Here is a 22005-nt window from a genome sequence, read left to right as displayed (position 1 = left end):
CTGTGGCGCAGTCCTATTTGTATATTTTATTGATCTGTTTTTGTCTTCAAAGAAAGGCCCGTAACCCAGTGAAAATGGACAGAGAACAGCACAATGTTGAACTCCGGAAGGAACCACAGAAACAACACCATCCGCTGATCACAAAATCAACACCATAAGACCATCAGTGACCCTTGTGCCAGTCAGTAGACTACCCTACCCCTTTTATTTTGTAGTATTTCTTCTTTTACTTTCCTGTATCCTGCACTTGAATTATGCTTGACTTAATTGGCATGATTGTCTGCCAATTGCTGCTGTGGGCCCTGGATTTCCCCCAAGGGGCTCAATGAAGTAGCCTATCTTATCTTAAATCAGATGGCAGCAGTTCCCATTAACCCATGACAGAGATAAGTGAAATTAAAAGCAAACTTTTGACACTGTTGAACAGACCGGATACGTCACAGGGTGTGAGATCTGTATACCGAAAAACACACACTTGGAGGATTGTAAGTAGCAAGTTGAAGTGAATGTGATTTGACGAGTCTTGCGATTGAAATAGAATTTGCATACCAAAGCGAATGGCTGAGAAAACTGCTGTTGTTGAAAGTTCCCGCGATTTGTCATGTGTGTTCAGAGACTTTCAGAGATCTGAAGCTGCGGCCGCAGCTTCTGTTCCAGCTGCCTGAGACAATTCTGGGAAAAGCTAAATGTAAGGAGTGTCCTATTTGTAAGAGGAAGTCATCAAAGGGTCTTCTGGATGTGAACTTTGTATTGAAGGAACTAGCCCTGGGAGAGAGGAAGCTGGGTCATCTGGGACAGATAAAGGAGAGGAGAAAGGAGGGCAGCTGTGGCTCAGGAGGTAGACCGCGTCGTCCACCAACCAGAAGGTCGGTGGCTCGATCCCCGGCTCCTCCAGTCCGCATGTCGAAGTGTCCTTGGGCAAGACACTGAACCCCAAATTGCTCCCGATGGCTGTGCAGGCACCCTGCGTGGCAGCTTGCCGCGTTTGGTGTGTGAATGGGTGAATGTAGGCACATTGTAAAGCGCTTTGGATAAAAGCGCTATATAAATGCAGTCCATTTACCATTTACCAGAAAGTGGAGGTGATGTGTCGTAAACATCCAGAATGGTTCTGTAAGGAGGAAGAGAGAGCTGTGTGTCCAGTCTGTGAGTTTGCTCTCCACCACGGTCACAAGGTGGTTCCTATAGAAGCAGTCAGTGAGCTGAAGGAGCAGCTGAAATCTGATTTAAAGTCTCTACAGGACAAGAGGAACAAACAGAAAGATGTTGAGGAGACCTACATCGAACTGATTAAACACTGTCGCCGAGGCAGATTAGAGCAGAGCAGAGCTCCACCAGGTCCTGAGAGAGGAAGAAGAGGCCAGACTGGCGGCTCTGAGGGAGGAAGAGAAGCAGAGCGGGGAGACTGTGGCCAGAGAGATGACGATCTCTCAGGAGAAGATCTCCTCTCTGGCAGAGGGCATCTCTGCTGTTGAAGAAGACCTGCAGAAACGCAATGTGATGTTCCTCACCAGTTATAAACACACTCAGACCAGCGCCAGAGCCCAATGGTCATGATCAGATCCACAACTGGTCTCAAGATTGCTGATAGATGTGGCCAAACACCTGGGCAACCTGTGCTTCAGAGTCTGGTAGAAAATGAAGGGGGGGGGGGGGGGGGGGGGGGTTCAGTCCTGTCATTTAGGACCCAAACACTGCAAATGCCTGGCTCGCTCTGTCTGATGACCTGACCAGTGTGAGGGATACAGACACAGAACAGCTCCCTGACAAACCAGAGAGAAGCAACTATCCCACTGTTTTTGGCTGAGAGGGCTTCAGCTCAGGGAAACACCACTGGGAGGTGGAGGTGGGAGATCATCCTGAGTGGAATGTGGGTTTGGCTAAAGAGTCAGCTGACAGGAAGTGGGGGCAATATGCCACACCAGAATATGCAATCTGGTGTTTATGGCATGGCAGCATGGCAGTGGAACATACATTGATGTGCTTGATCAGACGGTCACAGTGAAGAAGAATCTCCAGAGGATCAGAGTCCAGCTAGACTATGACATGGGGGAGGTGTCCTTCTACAACTCTGAGGACAACACTCACAGAGACACTTTCACTGAGAAACTCTACCCATATTTTGATGTTGGAGAGGCCGGTGACGCGGAGACCATTGATATCAAAGTCTGGCAAGTAGAGCCTTCTCTGTGAGTAAACATTAGCTAAACAAGAGTGGTTGACAGGGTTAGCCCGACGCTAGCTTTTATTATCATTAAATGTATATTACATGTCGTTACATTTACATTTATGATATTTATGAAATAAAAGTGATTTGAAAGTACGCCTTCTCAGATAAATATTCACAACAACATTGTTCAATAGGGCTTCCCAACCATTTCTATACAATCCTTCACTTCCATTCCCAGTGTTGTCTTATCTGTGTCTCTGTCCGTGGTGCTGAAGCAGCAGCAGCAGCCTCAGTGTGCCTCTGCTTGGACAGCGGAGGGTACAATGTGTCTGTGTGGGGACAAGTCGCTCTATGATTTGAGCTATTGGACGCTATGAAGCAATATGTCACTGCTTGTATGGTCTTCATGCTCATAAGCACCTTTTCCACAACACCTCACAGCCTGCGGGAAGTTAGACAACATCTGCCTTGTTAGACAAGATGATGATATGCACCACCTTTTTATTTTGAAGAAATAAGAGAGAGATAACTAGCTGCAATGATTAGTATCAACTGTATATCAACTATTAAATTAATCACCAACTAAATTGGACAAAACAAGACATTTGAGGACGTCATCTTGGGCTTTGGGAAACGCTGGTCGACATTTTCACCAATTTTCTTGACATTTTATAGCCCAAACAACTAATCAATAAATTAAGAAAATAATCCACAGATTAATAGTTTAAGCCTGCCCTGTATGTTACCAGCCATCATCAGTAGCAGCGTTATAATATACCTCAGCTTCATGTTCTGGGAAGAGGTGTCCTCCTTTGACGTCGTGCTTCTCAAAGGGTGAAGATGAGAGCCAAGACTCCTGTCTTGCCAGACAAGCTCACCTTGAAGACTGGTCATAAGCACATAATAGCTCTTGAAACAGGCATATATTTGGCACTGAACCCACCACACTCAAGAATGTATGAGATGGTGTGTAGGCGCAGTAACAGCCAGCCTGTAGAATCTGGCAAAGGTGTGGGGTGTAGCCTCGTTGGCAGCTGCACATATCTCTTCAACAGAAGCACCGTGAAACAATGCCCAGGGTGGAGTGGGCAGGTATAGGCCACTGAGACAAACCCTGCTTCGTAAGAGTTTTTAACCCAAATGGGTCATAGCCCATGACACAAACAGCTGTTCTGATTTCCTGAATCCAGCTGTACCATCCATATAGCCGTTGCTCCTGTGTAGAGAAAGGAGGATGATAGAAACCTGACAGCTCAATAGGGTGGTATGATAATGGTGACTAAGTAATTTGTAAGTAACTAAGTAAAATGACTGATTACATCAAAATTAGGATAGAAGGAAACAGTGGATGAATGAGGTGGTAATGCAACATAAAGGATGCCAACTGTCTGCCATAAAACAAAGAAGAATCAAAATTGCTCAAGTGACATCACCAATGACAGATTTCACTGATGTGGCTGATGTTTGGGGATGCGGAAGGCTGGCTGAGCCTGGGCAAATGTCTACCTGGGTGCAGTGGATGAAACAGGTGGCGCCTTTCTGAGGAGACACAGCTGGAGAGCTTCACCCTCTCTTCTCATCACAGCGTTTTTTTTTGCATGGTGGCTACCGCTGGACCGAATAAGCCTTTTGGGTCCACGGGAACGTCAAGGAGTTGAGTTTTCTCCTGAGAAAGACTGGTGAGGTTTAGTCACCATGGCTCTCTCTCTCTTGAGCAATCATCAGGGACACGGCTCTACAGTGGACCTGTGAAGACGCAGGCAGAAGTGGATAACCACGCACAGCTTTCCCCACGCAGCCGGGCTGCTGGGAGCTTTTGACATGTCGTCCTCCAACTCAACCTGGTAAACCAGTAGCAGCAATGACGTGTTTAATACCCTCACTGACAATGAGATTATAATAATACACAATAATAAAAGGAGTTGCACAGTTTCACAATGGCGCACAGTTGCACGGGGACACAGTTGCCCAACTGTGATGTCACTCAGGCACTTGTGATGTCATGAGTGATGTCACTCGATCAGAGGGACGTGCCTTCACTTACAGTTCAGTTGATGTGACTGACGCCTGGCTGAGTTGGGTTGCCATCAACTGGAGAGGGAGCTTCCCCATGTAAGTGAAGGGAAGAAACTATCATCCCATGTCTAAGAATAGATCATACAGCTCTTAATTAGCCTATACTTTACATAAAGTAGGCAAGCAACCAACTGTAAAATGCATACACGGTAGCCAACCAGAAATGGTTGAAAACGCCACTGTAGGAAATAGGCTACAATACAGAGAGAAATGTTCTTTTTCAGTCACTGAGGAAGGCAAAACATCAAGACTTTTCATTGGCAGGTCTATTAGACAGCAGGAAATATATACATGTAGCCTATGTTTCTAAAAATCAATTGATGTAAATATAAGAATCTTAGATTAGTTGTTTCATAATCCCTGTTCCACACTCCAGTCCATCAGGTGGCGGTAATGCACCTACTGACTCTATATAGCCTATAGGTGATACTATCATGGTCTTTCTCGCCGAGAAGAGCCTGGTGACGCGAGGTTACTATCATGGATAAACTGGAGCCGTTTACTTAGAGAAGAAGAAGAAGCTCCTCTCTCTCGTGGACTCGGATGAATGGTTTGTTTAGCTGAAGCTAACGTTAGTTGTGTAGCTATTGGACTGAAGTAGCTAGCTAGCTACAAAGTTTGTCAGTAAATAATTTAGTTGAGGAGGAAAAGTTGCTGTCACTGTGTGAGAATGTCTAAACTCCAGCAGCTGAGAGCGGCGGTGAAGGAGCGACTAACTGCGGCTGTTGAAGAGATATTTGTGCTGTTTGAAAGAACGATAGCAGAGTACGAGGAGGAGGCTACTCATTCAAAACAGAAGATCGCCCATCAACAAGAGCTTCTGGACGTTGTTTTAAATCCTAAAGTGCGCTTACACAGAGCAGGTTGGTGACATTGTTTTGTTGGATTTAATATTTTTAAACGGTGCAACCGCTTCTATAAACGACTTTGTGTGTAGGAGCACGAGATGTAGTAGATTTGTGTGTACTGCAGTATGTGTGCGGGGGATAATTGTTCATGGCGAGAACTGATCTCTGGATCGAGGCAACGAGGAAGAGAGGTGTGTGTGTGAAGTGATGTCACTCAACTGGAAGTGATGTCACGCAATTGCTCAACTGATGTCATCAGGCTGTTTATTGTTGATTGTTTATTATGGATCCTCATTAGTCTGACTATTCAGACTATTCTTCCTGGGGTCCCTGCAACATACAGAAAATACAAAACAATATAATGGAGTATTACACTGCACACAACAAAACAGTGAATAAGGTTCACAATAAAACCACAAGATTGTGTTAAAATACAATACAAATAAAATAAGATAAACTAAATAATAAACATAAACAAAGTCATACAAGGGCCTACTGCCCTAATAATGCACACATTTTCCATGAACATTTGAATATTCAATCGCTCTCTCGAGCACAACACCCGCCATCATCACCACAGATCTGCATAATATAAAAAACAATAACGAACAATCTACCACTGGGCTGTGCCAGATCTCAACATGCAAGACACAGTACAGACCCATACTTTCGGCTCGAGAGAGACTTGGAAAAGAATAGAAGAAACAAAAACATGCCACTCAGACACAACTAAGTACAATATCTTTGCGAAGCACTGCTTCTTTTTAAAAGTATATTTATTGTTGATCCTGATAAGATGTGTTGGTACTAGCCTATTCCAATATGAAACAGCTCTATACATGACAGTTCTCTTAAGTGCATTGGTTCTTGGAAGAGGTAGAGTAAAGCGCAGGCCTGTGGCCTGTCTGGTGTCATAGCCATGTCTGTCATATGTGGAGATTAGTTATGAAAACAAGCAATAAGTTAAGCGGTGTCCATCACGATTCATGACGGAGATGATGTCACTCAACTGAAAATCATGTTACGCAATTGCTCAACTGTGATGTCACTCAGGCATCTGGCAAGATGTGATGTCACTCAGGCATCTGGCAAGATGTGCGGGGGAGATTTGGAGGTGGGTGTTCAGTAGCTACATTGAAGGGCGGTCAAGATTTTGTGACTCAGCCTTCAATCTTCATTCCGAGTCTCGAAGTAGCACCTAAATATGGCGTTGCAGGCTCCACTAAAATGGCCTTACATCTTCAATATAACGTAGCAATCAGAATAAAACAGTAGCGGCCTGTCGTACTGTTAACAGATCGGATAATCAGGGTTGCGAAATATTGAGTCGTTTCCAATAGCGAGCCCTTGTAAACATGGCAGAGGCTGTATTTTCTGTTGTTCCGGATGTGTAATTATGGGTTTCCACCCATAGACAGAGCAGAGATGGCGCTGTTTTCCTGCTAGGAAGCGGAAGAGAAACAACATTTTCAATGGGAAAGACAGAAAATACAGCCTCTGGCATGTTTACAAAGGCTCAGTATTGGAAACTACGCAATATTTCGGAACACCGATTAGCCACTCCGTCAGATAACAAACGACCTTGTGCGGCAGGTAGCTACTGTTTTATTGTGATTTGCTACATTATATTGAAGATGAAAGGCCATTTTAGCAGAGCCATATTGGGGTGCTACTTCGAGACTCGGAATCAAGAATGAAGGCGGAGTCTCGTGTCGAGGCTACAGCATCACCAAATGACAGACATGAAGTGATGATGCATTACAGAGCCATTTAGATCCATTTCTATGCATTGATTAACTGCTTATGTTGTACCGGCCATGCCAATATTGTGACGCTGCCCCAGTTTATGTATTAGAAACAGAAAAACAACAAAAAGTACAAAAACATACGCATATAAAGCTCAAACTATGTTCTTTTGCTCATCAGAATCAGAATCACCTTTATTGTCACAGTTTGCAAGATTACATATTTTTTCATATTTTATCTTTTGTAATAATCGGGTTAAAAACTGAAGCTCAGACCACGTCCGTGTCATTGATATACTTGTTTGTTCACAGACTTCACATCTGCGCTCATTGTTTTGACTTGCTGTGTGCCCCCAGTTCCGGTTGTATTCGGGTAGACCATAAACTAGACCATAATGAGACCATGACCTTATTAGGAACGTGTTTACTGAGGTAATAAATCAAGTGACAAGTAGGGTAATTTTCCCATTTTTCCATCCCATACCTATGGATCTCATTAAAATGATGAAGTAATGGTAACAAGTTTAGGTAGACTTAGGTAAACGCATTTACGTTTTCCTTTAATATGTGTATGTCTGTATTTCAGACCTCCCGTTGGTCTGTAAAGAAGAGGTTCCCCCTGAGCAGCAGGAGTGGAGCTCCAGTCTGGACCAGGAGGAGACAGAGCCCCTACATATTAAAGAGGAACATGAGGGACTCTGGATCAGTCAGGAGGGAGAGCAGCTTCAGCAGGACCCAGAGCCTTCACACATTAAAGAGGAACACGAGGACCAAGAGCCTCCACACATTAAAGAGGAACAGGAGGACCCAGAACCTCCACACATTAAAGAGGAACAGGAGGACCCAGAGCCCCCACACATTAAAGAGGAACAGGAGGACCCAGAGCCCCCACACATTAAAGAGGAACAGGAGGAACTCTGGGCCAGTCAGCAGGGGGAGCAGCTTCAAGGGCCGGAGGAGGTCCATATGACAGAGTTGCCATTCACTCATCTCCCTGTGAAGAGTGAAGATGAGGAAGAGAAACCTCAGTCCTCACAGCTTCATCAAAGCCAAACTGAGGAGAACAGAGAGACAGAGCCTCTAGCCAGCAGCTCAACTGAACAGGTGAAAACAGAAGCTGATGGAGAGGACTGTGGAGTATCAGAACCAGCCAGGAACTTAGATCCAGCTAGTCATTTACTAGCAACTAGTGCTAGCAAGACTTCAGACTCTTCTGAAGCTGAGACTGAAGACAGTGATGATGACAGGATGGAAACTGGTGAACCTCAGTCAGGTGTAGACACACAGAAAAACAATGAAGTTCTTGGGAGGAAACAATTTAGTTGCTCAGTTTGTGGTAAAGGATTTGACCGCAGGAGAAATCTGCTGAGACACATGGTAGTCCACACAGGAGAGAAGCCATTTAAATGCTTAGTCTGTGGGAAAAGTTTTAGTCGAAATTACGGCTTGAAGATACACATGAGAGTCCACACAGGAGAGAAACAATTTAAATGTTCAGTCTGTGAGAACAGTTTTAGTCGAAATGACTACTTGAAGACACACATGGTAGTCCACACAGGACAGAACCCATTTAAATGCTCAGTCTGTGGGAAAAATTTTATGTGTAAACAGAACTTGAAGAGACACATGATAGTCCACACAGGAGAGAAGCCATTTAAATGCTCAGTCTGTGGCGAAAGGTTTCGTTATAATCAGGTCTTGAAGAAGCACATGAAGATCCACACAGGAGAGTAACCATTTAATTGCTGTAAAAGCTGTAGTCAAAGTGGAAACTTGAACAGTGACATGAGTTAACCACACATCAGAGAAACCTTAATTGCTCAGTTGGTTTGGTGTGTTTATATACAGTAATGTGTGTGTGTGTGTGTGTGTGTGTGTGTGTGTGTGTGTGTGTGTGTGTGTGTGTGTGTGTGTGTGTGTGTGTGTGTGTGTGTTAATTATATAATTATGTTCTATTGTTGATTAGTTAGGTCTAGCTAGGCTCATTGTCTGTAAGAGCGGTTTTCCCTACCTGTTTGCTGCCTGCTCTGCCTTGCTGAAATGGACAGAGGGTCATTAATATGAATGAGCCTTAAAGGCACAGCAACATCAACAGCCTGTTCTTGGTACAGCTCAGAGAGATGCTGAAAAAAGAATGTGTAAAAATGGATGGAGTTTTTTTTTCTAAATGGACCTCAAGACAAAATGAAACAGTGGAAACTAAAGTTTAGAAGACTTTTGAGTTGACGTGAAAATTCACAAAGGTTTGAGTGATAGAGGACATCTTCAGAGACAGAGGAGGGTCCACACAGACAGCAGAGAAACCCCATGTGTTCACCCTGTGGGAAAAGTTCAATAAAAATGTTTGATACACCACAGAACATGGATAGAACGTTCTTTCCCATTCTAATCAAGGTCCCTGGATAGTTGGAGCAGTGGACAGTTTTGTATGTGTCTCATTTGTCACTACCTGATCTGCATTGTGCATGCACTCTCGATGCCCGAGCTGTAGATGTGAGTCGTGCATGCGCCAGAGTAAATGGCACACACCTTCCTTTAGCCGTTAGGTCGGTACTTGGAAAGACAACTGTAATTGTCTCACACTTGAATACAATGAAGGTTAATAGTCATTAGCCAGTAGCTAAAAGTGATGTAGCAAACAAACCCATCATGTTTCACATCACATAAGCCAAAGTGGTGAAAAATATAATTTCATAACTGGATACTACTTTGTTTCCAATATGTTCACCAAATCTATCTACAGCATCTATCTAAAATGTTGTAAAAAGCGACTCAAATCGGGAGACATAAGAGACATACTTTATTTTTTTAAATGAAAGTCTGTTTTTTTTTTCAATCTAAAAAAAGATCAGGGTACTAAAGTAAGATCCGTTTTTACGTATTAAAAAAAAGAGAAAAAGAAACCAGGCCCAAGACAAATTTCTCATGTAGATTAATCATGGAAAATGAGAACATGTAAGTTTTCCTTTTGTATCAAGCAGCAAAAAAGTTGTAGCGTGACGTGTTTAATAGAAAGACCTATACACCATTATTTCATGCAAATCAATCAGCAGGTAAGATTTGCATTAAATTAATTGATGGTGTGAATATAGTATAGTAGAATATACTTTTTGTAACTGATGAAGAACTGGTACCCACTGACTTCAGTTGTTTTGGTGAAGGCTGCTATGGAGTTCTTGCAAACTCCCCGTGTGGTACAGTATATCAGACAAACTTCACCTGTATTTCTGGCATCAAGTTGAGTAGGAGTAGATGACAGAATTTTCATTTTTGGGTTAACTATTCCTTGAATGTCCATTGTGCCTGGGGGAAATGTCTTTATGTGCAAACAAACAGTTTAATCTCAAACCATTTTCTCTCTGATTTACAGTCTTTACCTTCGGTACACATGCTGTCACTGCTGAACTAGGTGTAGATTATTCTGGATTTGTAGGGACCCGAGGCTGGAAATGAAATGATCCCAATGATTTTTTTTTCCAATGTTTTATTTTAGCAGCCTTTTTTCTTTTCTTTTTAAACAACACACAAACAAGGCAAACAGACAGGCTCATACACATGAGGACGAAAGAAAAAGAAAAGAAAAAAAATACATATATTCTTAACACTCAGTATTGTATCATACTACCAGTTGCACAATGTATCTATCTACATGCTTGCAGGGCATATCGTAGGCAAGTCACCCGTCGCCCCCAGCCTCACTGAGGTAGGCTAAAAATGGGTCCCAAATAACCAAAAATGTATTAATTGAGTTGGTTCTCAAGAACCTAAGTCTATCCATCCGTATAACATACTGTAGGTCATATCCGTCAGCCACAATTGAAAAGAGGGTGAAGAGGGGGATTTCCATTCCTTCAGGATAAGTTTCTTGGCAACAGTTGGCCCCTGTGTCAGAGACTGTTGCACCACCGTAGGGAAATTCAGAGAAGAGTCAGAGCAGCCGAAGATGGGGAGTTCTGCCTCTGGCTGAAGGGTTATTTTGTAGGCTTTGGAATACCAGTCAAATATTTTGGCCCAGAATCCTGTTAGTGAAGGGAAGAACCAAAAGGCATGAGATAGTGTGCTCTCCGACACTTGTCACAGAGTGGCAAGATGGAGGGAAAGATTTTGTGTAATTTATGCTTGGAGTAGTGGAGACGGTGGGCAACTTTGAATTGAATCAGCTGGTGTCTGCTATTAACTGAGCAGAGTTGTACCATAGACAGACTGCTTTCCCATATAATGTCAGAAAAATCAGTACCCAGTTCCTCCTGCCACACTTCCCCGATCCGTTCGGTAGAGGCCATGGTGCAGTTATCAAACAGACATACAAATCTAGAGATGAGGTGCTTGGAGTGGGGAGGGCTCAGCAAAACATCGAAAAAAGCATGTTCATTTGGGAGCGTTTCAAACGCATGAATTTTGGATCGAACATAATTTCTGATTTGCAGGAACCTGAACCAGTTTGTGTCGGGCAGCCCAAACTTCCTTTTCAGTAGATCGAAGGATGCAAAGTGACCATCTAAGTATAGGTCTTTGATGGAAGCCAGACCCCTCTCACTCCAGGCATGATAAATGGTCCCAATGATTTTGAGTGGTTTTGTCTCAGCCCTGGTACAGTATGTCATATTTTTCACTCCATGAGTTAGTTTACACCCCTGGGACAGACTTTAATCTTACGTTTTCAATGGTCACCAGCAACCACACCACAACACATGCACACACGTGTTCGGTAGGTAGAATGTCGCCGTGAAATTCAATCTCTGCATTTCCCCATTTTGTCTCGTCCGAACTCCATGGAGCAGGCCAGGAGCGGGAGCCTGCGCCCCTGGTTTACCCACTACATCACTCCCCAATCGAGGTCCAAGCATCCCTGGATGGGGTTCTTGGGTGAGAGAGGGTTGTAGGCTACCAGGTGCGGGTTGCTTCAGCCACACACTCTGGAAAAACCGGCAGCAGCTGCTTGGAGGAGGAGGCTTTTGCTCTGAGCCAGACCAGATATCAGTCTCAACTGAGTGCGCAAAACCTTAATTGTTTATAGGGTCAATATAGGTAAATTAATATATGATCACCTTTCCACAGGAGTAGCTTTTGATATTTATTGGACATTTTCACCTATTATGGACACAAGGCATAGGGGTATAGTATAGTACAGTATAGTCAGAAAATATTGTCAATGGCCATAAAAAGAAAAATTTTCGCCCCATTTTTTAGGAATAAATCAAGGCTATGAATGATATCTTCTTCTTAGTTAAAATCGGGTAAGTGGGTGGGCAGTGTCTGTCTGTCCATCAGTCAGTCACGAAAGTGACAGAAGTGACAACATCAGTGAGGTGGGTAGTGGTGCACTGGTAAGTGGGCGCTGTCTGTCTCAGTCACAAAAGTGACATCGTCACTGAGGTTGGTCGTGGTGTAAGTCACGTTTTGTCACGGAAGTGACATCACTTTCAGGGCAAAAGTTGGCGTGGCACACAATTGCTTAACTGTGATGTCAGTCAGGCAGTTGTGATGTCATCAATGATGCCACTCGAGCGACTGTGATGTACTTATGAGCCGATATGGCAACAGTTGCACAGTTTCACGATGGCGCACAGCTGCACGGGGACACAGTTGCCCAACTGTGATGTCACTCAGGCACTTGTGATGTCATGAGTGATGTCACTCGATCGGAGGGACGTGCCTTCACTTACAGTTCAGTTGATGTGACTGACGCCTGCCTGGCTGGGTTGGGTTGCCATCAACTGGAGAGGGCGTTTCCCCATGTAAGTGAAGGGAAGAAACTATCATCCAAGAATAGATCATACAGCTAAAAATAATAATAATAATAATAAATAAAAAACCATAGCCTACAGCTCTCAATATACTTTACATGAAGTAGGCAAGCAACTAACTGTAAAATGCACACACTGTAGCCAACCAGAAACGGTTGAAAATGCCGCTGTAGGAAATAGGCTACAATACAGAGAGAAATGTTCTTTTTCAGTCACTGAGGAAGGCAAAACATCAAGACTTTTCATTGGCAGGTCTATTAGGGAAGACAGCAGGAAATATATACACGTAGCCTATGTTTCTAAAATCAATTGATGTAGGCTAAATAAAATATAAGAATCTGAGTAGCGTTAGTTGTTTCATAATTCCTGTTCCACACTCCAGTCCATCAGGTGGCGGTAATGCACCTACTGACTCTGTATGTAGGCTATTGTGATACTATCATCATGGAGAATAAACTGTAGCCGTTTACTTAGAGAAGAAGAAGAAGCTTCTCTCTCTTGTGGACTCGGATGAATGGTTTGTTTAGCTGAAGCTAACGTTAGTTGTGTAGCTATTGGACTGAAGTAGCTAGCTAGCTACAAGTTTGTCAGTAAATAATTTAGTTGAGGAGGAAAAGTTGCTGTCACTGTGTGAGAATTAGTCTAGGGAAAATAAGGTTTGACCTTAAACTAATTGCAACAGAATTTATTTTCATTATTTTTATGTTTATATTGATACCCAAAACACTAAAAATCCCAGAAAATCCCATTTAATGGAAGTAGGCCTATGTTAAAATGAAGTTTTTTTTTAAGTGGCTGCCATTATTAAAGCAGCTACGAGCAACCTTTTCGATTGTTATTAAACAGTATAAATTTAATATCAATGCATCTTACCTCTAATAGTAGACGAGACCAACGCAGAGTAGTCTCGATTGAACCCCGAGTGAATCGGCCAGTGTAGTCTGTCTGTGGCCAGGGAAGATCAGGAAGTAAAATGAAACGGTTTGCAGCAGCCACTTCGGCCATAACCACAAAATAACTTCCAAAAAACCTGTTAGAATATAACGAGAGATGTTCGCGAGAGTATGCGTGGCGTTCACATTGTTTATGCTATGTTGCTAGGCAGCGCGAACGGGGTAGGCAGGCAGCTGCGTTTCACTTCCGGGTTTCACTTCCGCGTTTCACTTCCGGGTTTAGCCGGTCCGGCGGTAAGGAGAGAGAGAGAGAGAGCCTCCTGTTGACGCGAGTTTAGACAGACACATACTTAATAATCATCTAAGGGAGCAATCTCCGATTCACACGGCTTTGGTTTCAGCTACTATTATAGGTAAGATGTGATGCATCAATATTGTAATTATACTGTTTAATAACAATCGAAAAAGTTGCTCGTAGCTGCTTTAAAATTGTGGCCATATCTTGACTCCAACTAGACCTAGAATTACAAATTTGGTGTCTATTTCCACATTTTTGGGGGCAAGGAATCCACAGAAATGTTCATGTAGTATGAAGTAGCCTATGTAGTCGTAATACAACATGGCATTTCTCGCAATGTTAGCTACAACTTCGTATTTGTTAATCATACACATTTTGGGTGATACCCTTGAGCATATTGAAGTGCTTGCCATTGGAAAAAAAAAAGGTTGTTGTTTCATATTTCCAATAAAAAATGTGTTACGGTAATGAATTTATTCCCTCAGTGTCTCGAAAAGTGTCTGGAAATACATAAAAAATGAGCACATCTATCTATCTAAGGGAGCTAGGGCTCTGTCTGTTTGTCTGTCTGTCTGTCTCACTGATGACATCATCAGTGATGTCATAAATCCACTCTCACACACACACACACACACAATTGCCGTGAATTATGATCCCAGTCCGCCCCTGCTTGCATGTACAGTTTAACAATCGCTTGTTTGCTGACATGTACAGTAATTCTAACAATTGTTTGTTTGCCACATGTAATGTAATGTGAGATACACTAGTATCGTTCATAATTAATGATTTTGCAGTCTTTCGTTTGACAGTTATTGAAAGTTTTGCGGGGGGGGGGGGGGGGGGGGCACCACAAAACAATTACGCTTAGGGCACCCAAATGACCAGCAGCGGCCCTGCACACACACACACACACACACACACAAAGTCTCAGTGATGATGTAATCAGTGATGTCATCATAAGTGGGCGGGTGGCATGTGTGCCATGATTGTGATGTCACGATTGTCATGTATCAGTGATGTCATCAGTGATGTCACTTGAGCAATTGTGATGTCATCAGTGATGTCACTTGAGCAATTGTGATGTGTTTTATGGTAGTTGGCATCCTTTATGTTGCATTACCGCCTGGCTGAGGCTTTATAAGTGTTATAAGTTTATAAGTAGGGAGAAGAGCACAAGTGGTACATCATCTCCAGAGTAAGTGTTTGTTTATTTATTTTTGTTTGTTTATTGTTTATTTGCACAAAGAACATGAATAACAACAGATAGTACAAGTATCTTAATAAGCTATTATTAAGCTATACCTATTAGTAAGCTATTAGCTAACTAGTAAGTGCTTATTAAGCTAGCCTACTTTGAATGTTAACAGACTATGACTGTCATTGGTAACAGACGATAAATGGCGGTCAACTTATCCATAACCTTCGGATATGGAGAACACTTAGCCTGTCCACTCGTCTGCATGTTTGAGCTACAACTTGCGCTGTGCCTTGCCGAAATCAAATTGCCTCCAAAATCCTAAACTAAACTCGTACCACTGTTCCTTCAGGATTTGTAGTTGTCATAGACAACTCCATAGTTGATTGCTCTATTGCTGACAAAAAGTGTGTTATTGTAGGTCGCTTTGGATAAAAGCGTCTGCCAAATGACGTAATGTAAATGTAATGTAATGTGAGACTGGTGAATGACATGACTATGAAGTTATGGTTTGCGATGGCTGTCTGAGGGAACAAGATGTGCATGAAAAACTGTAAAACTAATTAAACCCTACTCCTCCCACATTTTTTCTTCAAACGACACCAAACTCCAGCATCTGCATTATGCATTAAAATTGACCCCACAGTGCATCAAAATGTTTTACTGTAAATGGTACTTTAAACAGCTAATGCAAATTCTTGCTAATTAAAGCTCGAATCTCCACGATTTTTTTTTACAAGATTTTGCTGTCAGAGTAGTTGAAGTGTGCAACATCTAAGAATTGTATCTCAAAAACTGAATTTTTGACAGTATTTTGAATTCTCCCCTCATGTATAGCCTAAAGAGCATCGTAATTGCCCTAATTACCTAATGATGTGATGTCACTTGAGCAATGACAACATCAGTGATGTCATCAGTGATGATGTCATCAATGATGTCATCAGTGATTATGTCATCAATGATGTCATCCTTCCTGGCTGAGCAGACTGGGTGGGTGATGTCATAATTGTTGCTGTCATGTCATCGGTGATGTCATACATGTAGTTTTGCCGTCATCCTCCTGCTAACAGACAACGGTCAGACAAACGGCACCGAAAACATCACCTCCTTTGTGGAGACAATGCCAATTTTGACAATGTTCCACTACTGGGATTTTCTGGGATTTTCAGTATGTTAAATTGGAAGGTTTCAAGAGCTGAATACAACACAAATAAATTCTGTTGCAATTAGTTTAAGGTTGGGTCATTTTTTCTCACAGATTCCCTAGACTAAATGTCTAAACTCCAGCAGCTGAGAGCCGTGGTGAAGCAGCGACTAACTGCGGCTGTGGAAGAGATATTTGTGCTGTTTGAAAGATGTTCAAAAAAAGAATGATAGCAGAGTACAAGGAGGAAGCTACTCATTCAAAACAGAAGATCGCCCATCAACAAGAGCTTCTGGACATTGTTTTAAATCCTAAAGTGCGCTTACACAGAGCAGGTTGGTGACATTGTTTTGTGGGATTTAATATTTTTAACTTTGTGTGTAGGAGCACGAGATGTAGTAGAAAATGTGTGTGTACTGTGTATGTGTGCGGGGGATAATTGTTCATGGCGAGAACTCTCCAGATTTGGGTCTGGATCGAGGCAACGAGGAAGAGAGGTGTGTGTGATTAAGTGATGTCACTCAACTGGAAGTGATGTCACGCAATTGCTCAACTGATGTCATCAGGCTGTTTATTGTTTATTGTTTATTATGGATCCCCATTAGTCTGACTATTCAGACTATTCTTCCTGGGGTCCCTGCAACATACAGAAAATACAAAACAATATAATGGAGTATGAGTGTGAAGCACCAGCGTGCCGCTGGTGCTGGTCTGGATGGTGTTTTAGGCATGGTTCCGGGTTCCAAGGACAAATTTGGTGTCTATTTCCACATTTTTGGGGGCAAGGAATCCACAGAAATGTTCATGTAGTATGAAGTAGCCTATGTAGTCGTAATACAACATGGCATTTCTCGCAATGTTAGCTACAACTTCGTATTTGTTAATCATACACATTTTGGGTGATACCCTTGAGCATATTGAAGTGCTTGCCATTGGAAAAAAAAAAGGTTGTTGTTTCATATTTCCAATAAAAAATGTGTTACGGTAATGAATTTATTCCCTCAGTGTCTCGAAAAGTGTCTGGAAATACATAAAAAATGAGCACATCTATCTATCTAAGGGAGCTAGGGCTCTGTCTGTTTGTCTGTCTGTCTGTCTCACTGATGACATCATCAGTGATGTCATAAATCCACTCTCACACACACACACACACACAATTGCCGTGAATTATGATCCCAGTCCGCCCCTGCTTGCATGTACAGTTTAACAATCGCTTGTTTGCTGACATGTACAGTAATTCTAACAATTGTTTGTTTGCCACATGTAATGTAATGTGAGATACACTAGTATCGTTCATAATTAATGATTTTGCAGTCTTTCGTTTGACAGTTATTGAAAGTTTTGCGGGGGGGGGGGGGGGGGGGCACCACAAAACAATTACGCTTAGGGCACCCAAATGGCCAGCAGCGGCCCTGCACACACACACACACAAAGTCTCAGTGATGATGTAATCAGTGATGTCATCATAAGTGGGCGGGTGGCATGTGTGCCATGATTGTGATGTCACGATTGTCATGTATCAGTGATGTCATCAGTGATGTCACTTGAGCAATTGTGATGTCATCAGTGATGTCACTTGAGCAATTGTGATGTGTTTTATGGTAGTTGGCATCCTTTATGTTGCATTACCGCCTGGCTGAGGCTTTATAAGTGTTATAAGTTTATAAGTAGGGAGAAGAGCACAAGTGGTACATCATCTCCAGAGTAAGTGTTTGTTTATTTATTTTTGTTTATTGTTTATTTGCACAAAGAACATGAATAACAACAGATAGTACAAGTATCTTAATAAGCTATTATTAAGCTATACCTATTAGTAAGCTATTAGCTAACTAGTAAGTGCTTATTAAGCTAGCCTACTTTGAATGTTAACAGACTATGACTGTCATTGGTAACAGACGATAAATGGCGGTCAACTTATCCATAACCTTCGGATATGGAGAACACTTAGCCTGTCCACTCGTCTGCATGTTTGAGCTACAACTTGCGCTGTGCCTTGCCGAAATCAAATTGCCTCCAAAATCCTAAACTAAACTCGTACCACTGTTCCTTCAGGATTTGTAGTTGTCATAGACAACTCCATAGTTGATTGCTCTATTGCTGACAAAAAGTGTGTTATTGTAGGTCGCTTTGGATAAAAGCGTCTGCCAAATGACGTAATGTAAATGTAATGTAATGTGAGACTGGTGAATGACATGACTATGAAGTTATGGTTTGCGATGGCTGTCTGAGGGAACAAGATGTGCATGAAAAACTGTAAAACTAATTAAACCCTACTCCTCCCACATTTTTTCTTCAAACGACACCAAACTCCAGCATCTGCATTATGCATTAAAATTGACCCCACAGTGCATCAAAATGTTTTACTGTAAATGGTACTTTAAACAGCTAATGCAAATTCTTGCTAATTAAAGCTCGAATCTCCACGATTTTTTTTTACAAGATTTTGCTGTCAGAGTAGTTGAAGTGTGCAACATCTAAGAATTGTATCTCAAAAACTGAATTTTTGACAGTATTTTGAATTCTCCCCTCATGTATAGCCTAAAGAGCATCGTAATTGCCCTAATTACCTAATGATGTGATGTCACTTGAGCAATGACAACATCAGTGATGTCATCAGTGATGATGTCATCAATGATGTCATCAGTGATTATGTCATCAATGATGTCATCCTTCCTGGCTGAGCAGACTGGGTGGGTGATGTCATAATTGTTGCTGTCATGTCATCGGTGATGTCATACATGTAGTTTTGCCGTCATCCTCCTGCTAACAGACAAACGGTCAGACAAACGGCACCGAAAACATCACCTCCTTTGTGGAGACAATGCCAATTTTGACAATGTTCCACTACTGGGATTTTCTGGGATTTTCAGTATGTTAAATTGGAAGGTTTCAAGAGCTGAATACAACACAAATAAATTCTGTTGCAATTAGTTTAAGGTTGGGTCATTTTTTCTCACAGATTCCCTAGACTAAATGTCTAAACTTCAGCAGCTGAGAGCCGTGGTGAAGCAGCGACTAACTGCGGCTGTGGAAGAGATATTTGTGCTGTTTGAAAGATGTTCAAAAAAAGAATGATTGCAGAGTACAAGGAGGAAGCTACTCATTCAAAACAGAAGATCGCCCATCAACAAGAGCTTCTGGACATTGTTTTAAATCCTAAAGTGCGCTTACACAGAGCAGGTTGGTGACATTGTTTTGTGGGATTTAATATTTTTAACTTTGTGTGTAGGAGCACGAGATGTAGTAGAAAATGTGTGTGTACTGTGTATGTGTGCGGGGGATAATTGTTCATGGCGAGAACTCTCCAGATTTGGGTCTGGATCGAGGCAACGAGGAAGAGAGGTGTGTGTGATTAAGTGATGTCACTCAACTGGAAGTGATGTCACGCAATTGCTCAACTGATGTCATCAGGCTGTTTATTGTTTATTGTTTATTATGGATCCCCATTAGTCTGACTATTCAGACTATTCTTCCTGGGGTCCCTGCAACATACAGAAAATACAAAACAATATAATGACGTATGAGTGTGAAGCACCAGCGTGCCGCTGGTGCTGGTCTGGATGGTGTTTTAGGCATGGTTCCGGGTAATACTGACCCCAACCTTGGATCCACTTGTCTGTTTTATAGGTTCTACAGAAGAAGGAGGGTCCAGAGGCGAAGGCGCCAAGTGCGGAGGCGGCCAATCAGAAGAAGGGTGCGGCGCAGGCGCACCCAAGACACGTAAGCGCTCCCAAACGTCATCCCTTTGTTCAGTGAAATGTTTTCAACATTCATGAACCGCCGCACGATAACATCTTTCCCCCAGTTCCGGTTGCGTTCTGGTAAACCATAAACTAGACCATAATGAGACCATGACCTTATTAGGAATGTGTTTACTGAGGTAATAAATCAAGTGACAAGTAGGGTAATTTTCCCATTTTTCTCATTAAAATGATGAAGTAATGGTAACAAGTTTAGGTAGACTTAGGTAAACGCATTTACGTTTTCCTTTAATATGTGTACTGTACTGTATGTCTGTATTTCAGCCGTACCACCAGACCTCCCGTTGGTCTGTAAAGAAGAGGTTCCCTCTGAGCAGCAGGAGTGGAGCTCCAGTCTAGACCAGGAGGACCCAGAGTCCCCACATATTAAAGAGGAACACGAGGGACTCTGGACCAGTCAGCAGGGGCAGCAGCTTCAAGGGCCGGAGGAGGTCCATATCACAGAGTTGCCATTCACTCCTGTCCCTGTGAAGAGTGAAGATGAGGAAGAGAAACCTCAGTCCTCACGGCTTCATCAAATCCAAACTGAGGAGAACAGCGAGGCAGAGCCTCTAGCCAGCAGCTCAACTGTACAGGTGAAAACAGAAGCTGATGGAGAGGACTGTGGAGTATCAGAACCAGCCAGGAACTTAGATCCAGCTAGTCATTTACTAGCAACTAGTGCTAGCAAGACTTCAGACTCTTCTGAAGCTGAGACTGAAGACAGTGATGATGACAGGATGGAAACTGGTGAACCTCAGTCAGGTGTAGACACACAGAAAAACAATGAAGTTCTTGGGAGGAAACAATTTAGTTGCTCAGTTTGTGGTAAAAGATTTGACTGCAGGAGCCATCTGCTGAGACACACGAGAGTCCACACAGGAGAGAAGCCATTTAAATGCTTAGTCTGTGGGAGAAGTTTCAGTCAAAATTACGTCTTGAAGACACACATGGTAGTCCACACAGGAGAGAAGCCATTTAAATGCTCAGTCTGTGGGAAAAGTTTTACGTGTAAACAGAGCTTGAAGAGACACATGGTAGTCCACACAGGAGAGACGCCATTTAAATGCTCAGTCTGTGGGAAAAGTTTTACGTGTAAACAGAACTTGAAGACACACATGGTAGTCTACACAGGAGAGAAGCCATTTAAATGCTCAGTCTGTGGTAACAGTTTTGGTTATAAACATGTCTTGAAGAGACACATGAAGATCCACACAGGAGAGTAACCATTTAATTGCTGTAAAAGCTGTAGTCAAAGTGGAAACTTGAACAGTGACATGAGTTAACACAGGAGATAAACCTTAATTGCTCAGTTGGTGTGTTTATATACAGTAATATGTGTGTGTGTTAATTATATAATTATGTTCTATTGTTGATTAGTTAGGTCTAGCTAGGCTCATTGTCTGTAAGAGCGGTTTTCCTTACCTGTTTGCTGCCTGCTCTGCCTTGCTGAAATCGACAGAGGGTCATTAATATGAATAAGCCTTAAAGGCACAGCAACATCAACAGCCTGTTCTTGGTACAGCTCAGAGAGATGCTGAAAAAAGAATGTGTAAAAATGGATGGAGTGTTTTTGCTAAATGGACCTCAAGACAAAATGAAACAGTGGAAAGTGTAGAAGACTTTTGAGTTGACATGTGAAAATTCACAAAGGTTTGAGTGATAAAGGACATCTTCAGAGACAGAGGAGGGTCCACACAGACAGCAGAGAAACCCCATGTGTTCACCCTGTGGGAAAAGTTCAATAAAAATGTTTGATACACCACTTCTTTCCCATTCAAATCAAGGTCCCTGGATGGTTGGAGCGGTGGACAGTTTTTGTGTCCCATTTGTCACTATCTGATCTGAGTCGCTGCATGCTAGGGCATTCACAGACTAGTCGACTAGTAAAACCACTAGTCGACACTGTGCTTAGTAGTCGACTAGTCGTTTTTTTTTTTTTTTTTTTATCTTTAAGAAAGAACATGAGGTATTTACACGACATACATGGACTATCATATCCCATATCCCCCACAAAGAACATCAAAACACAACAAAACAAAACAAGAAAACTGCATAAGATACACAATAATCCAAGAACAAACAAGACTATTGGACAAACAACCAAACAAAAACAATGCATTCAAAGTAAATACATAGATCTTGCCCT

General features: G+C 42.4%; 1 pseudogene across 1 annotated transcript; it reads left to right on the top strand.

The window, feature by feature from the left end:
* The first annotated feature begins 1085 nt into the window (after positions 1–1085).
* On the top strand, positions 1086–21082 carry LOC310794868 (zinc-binding protein A33-like; annotated as a pseudogene). The gene is made up of 4 exons: positions 1086–2171; positions 2446–2488; positions 19744–19836; positions 21053–21082. The product of its transcript is annotated as a zinc-binding protein A33-like (transcript).
* The last annotated feature ends 923 nt before the right edge of the window (positions 21083–22005 follow it).

This window comes from Poromitra crassiceps, assembly GCF_964638095.1.
Source record: "Poromitra crassiceps genome assembly, chromosome: 20".
Classification (NCBI taxonomy): Eukaryota; Metazoa; Chordata; class Actinopteri; order Beryciformes; family Melamphaidae; genus Poromitra; species Poromitra crassiceps.
This window is presented reverse-complemented; position numbering and strand designations above follow the sequence as displayed.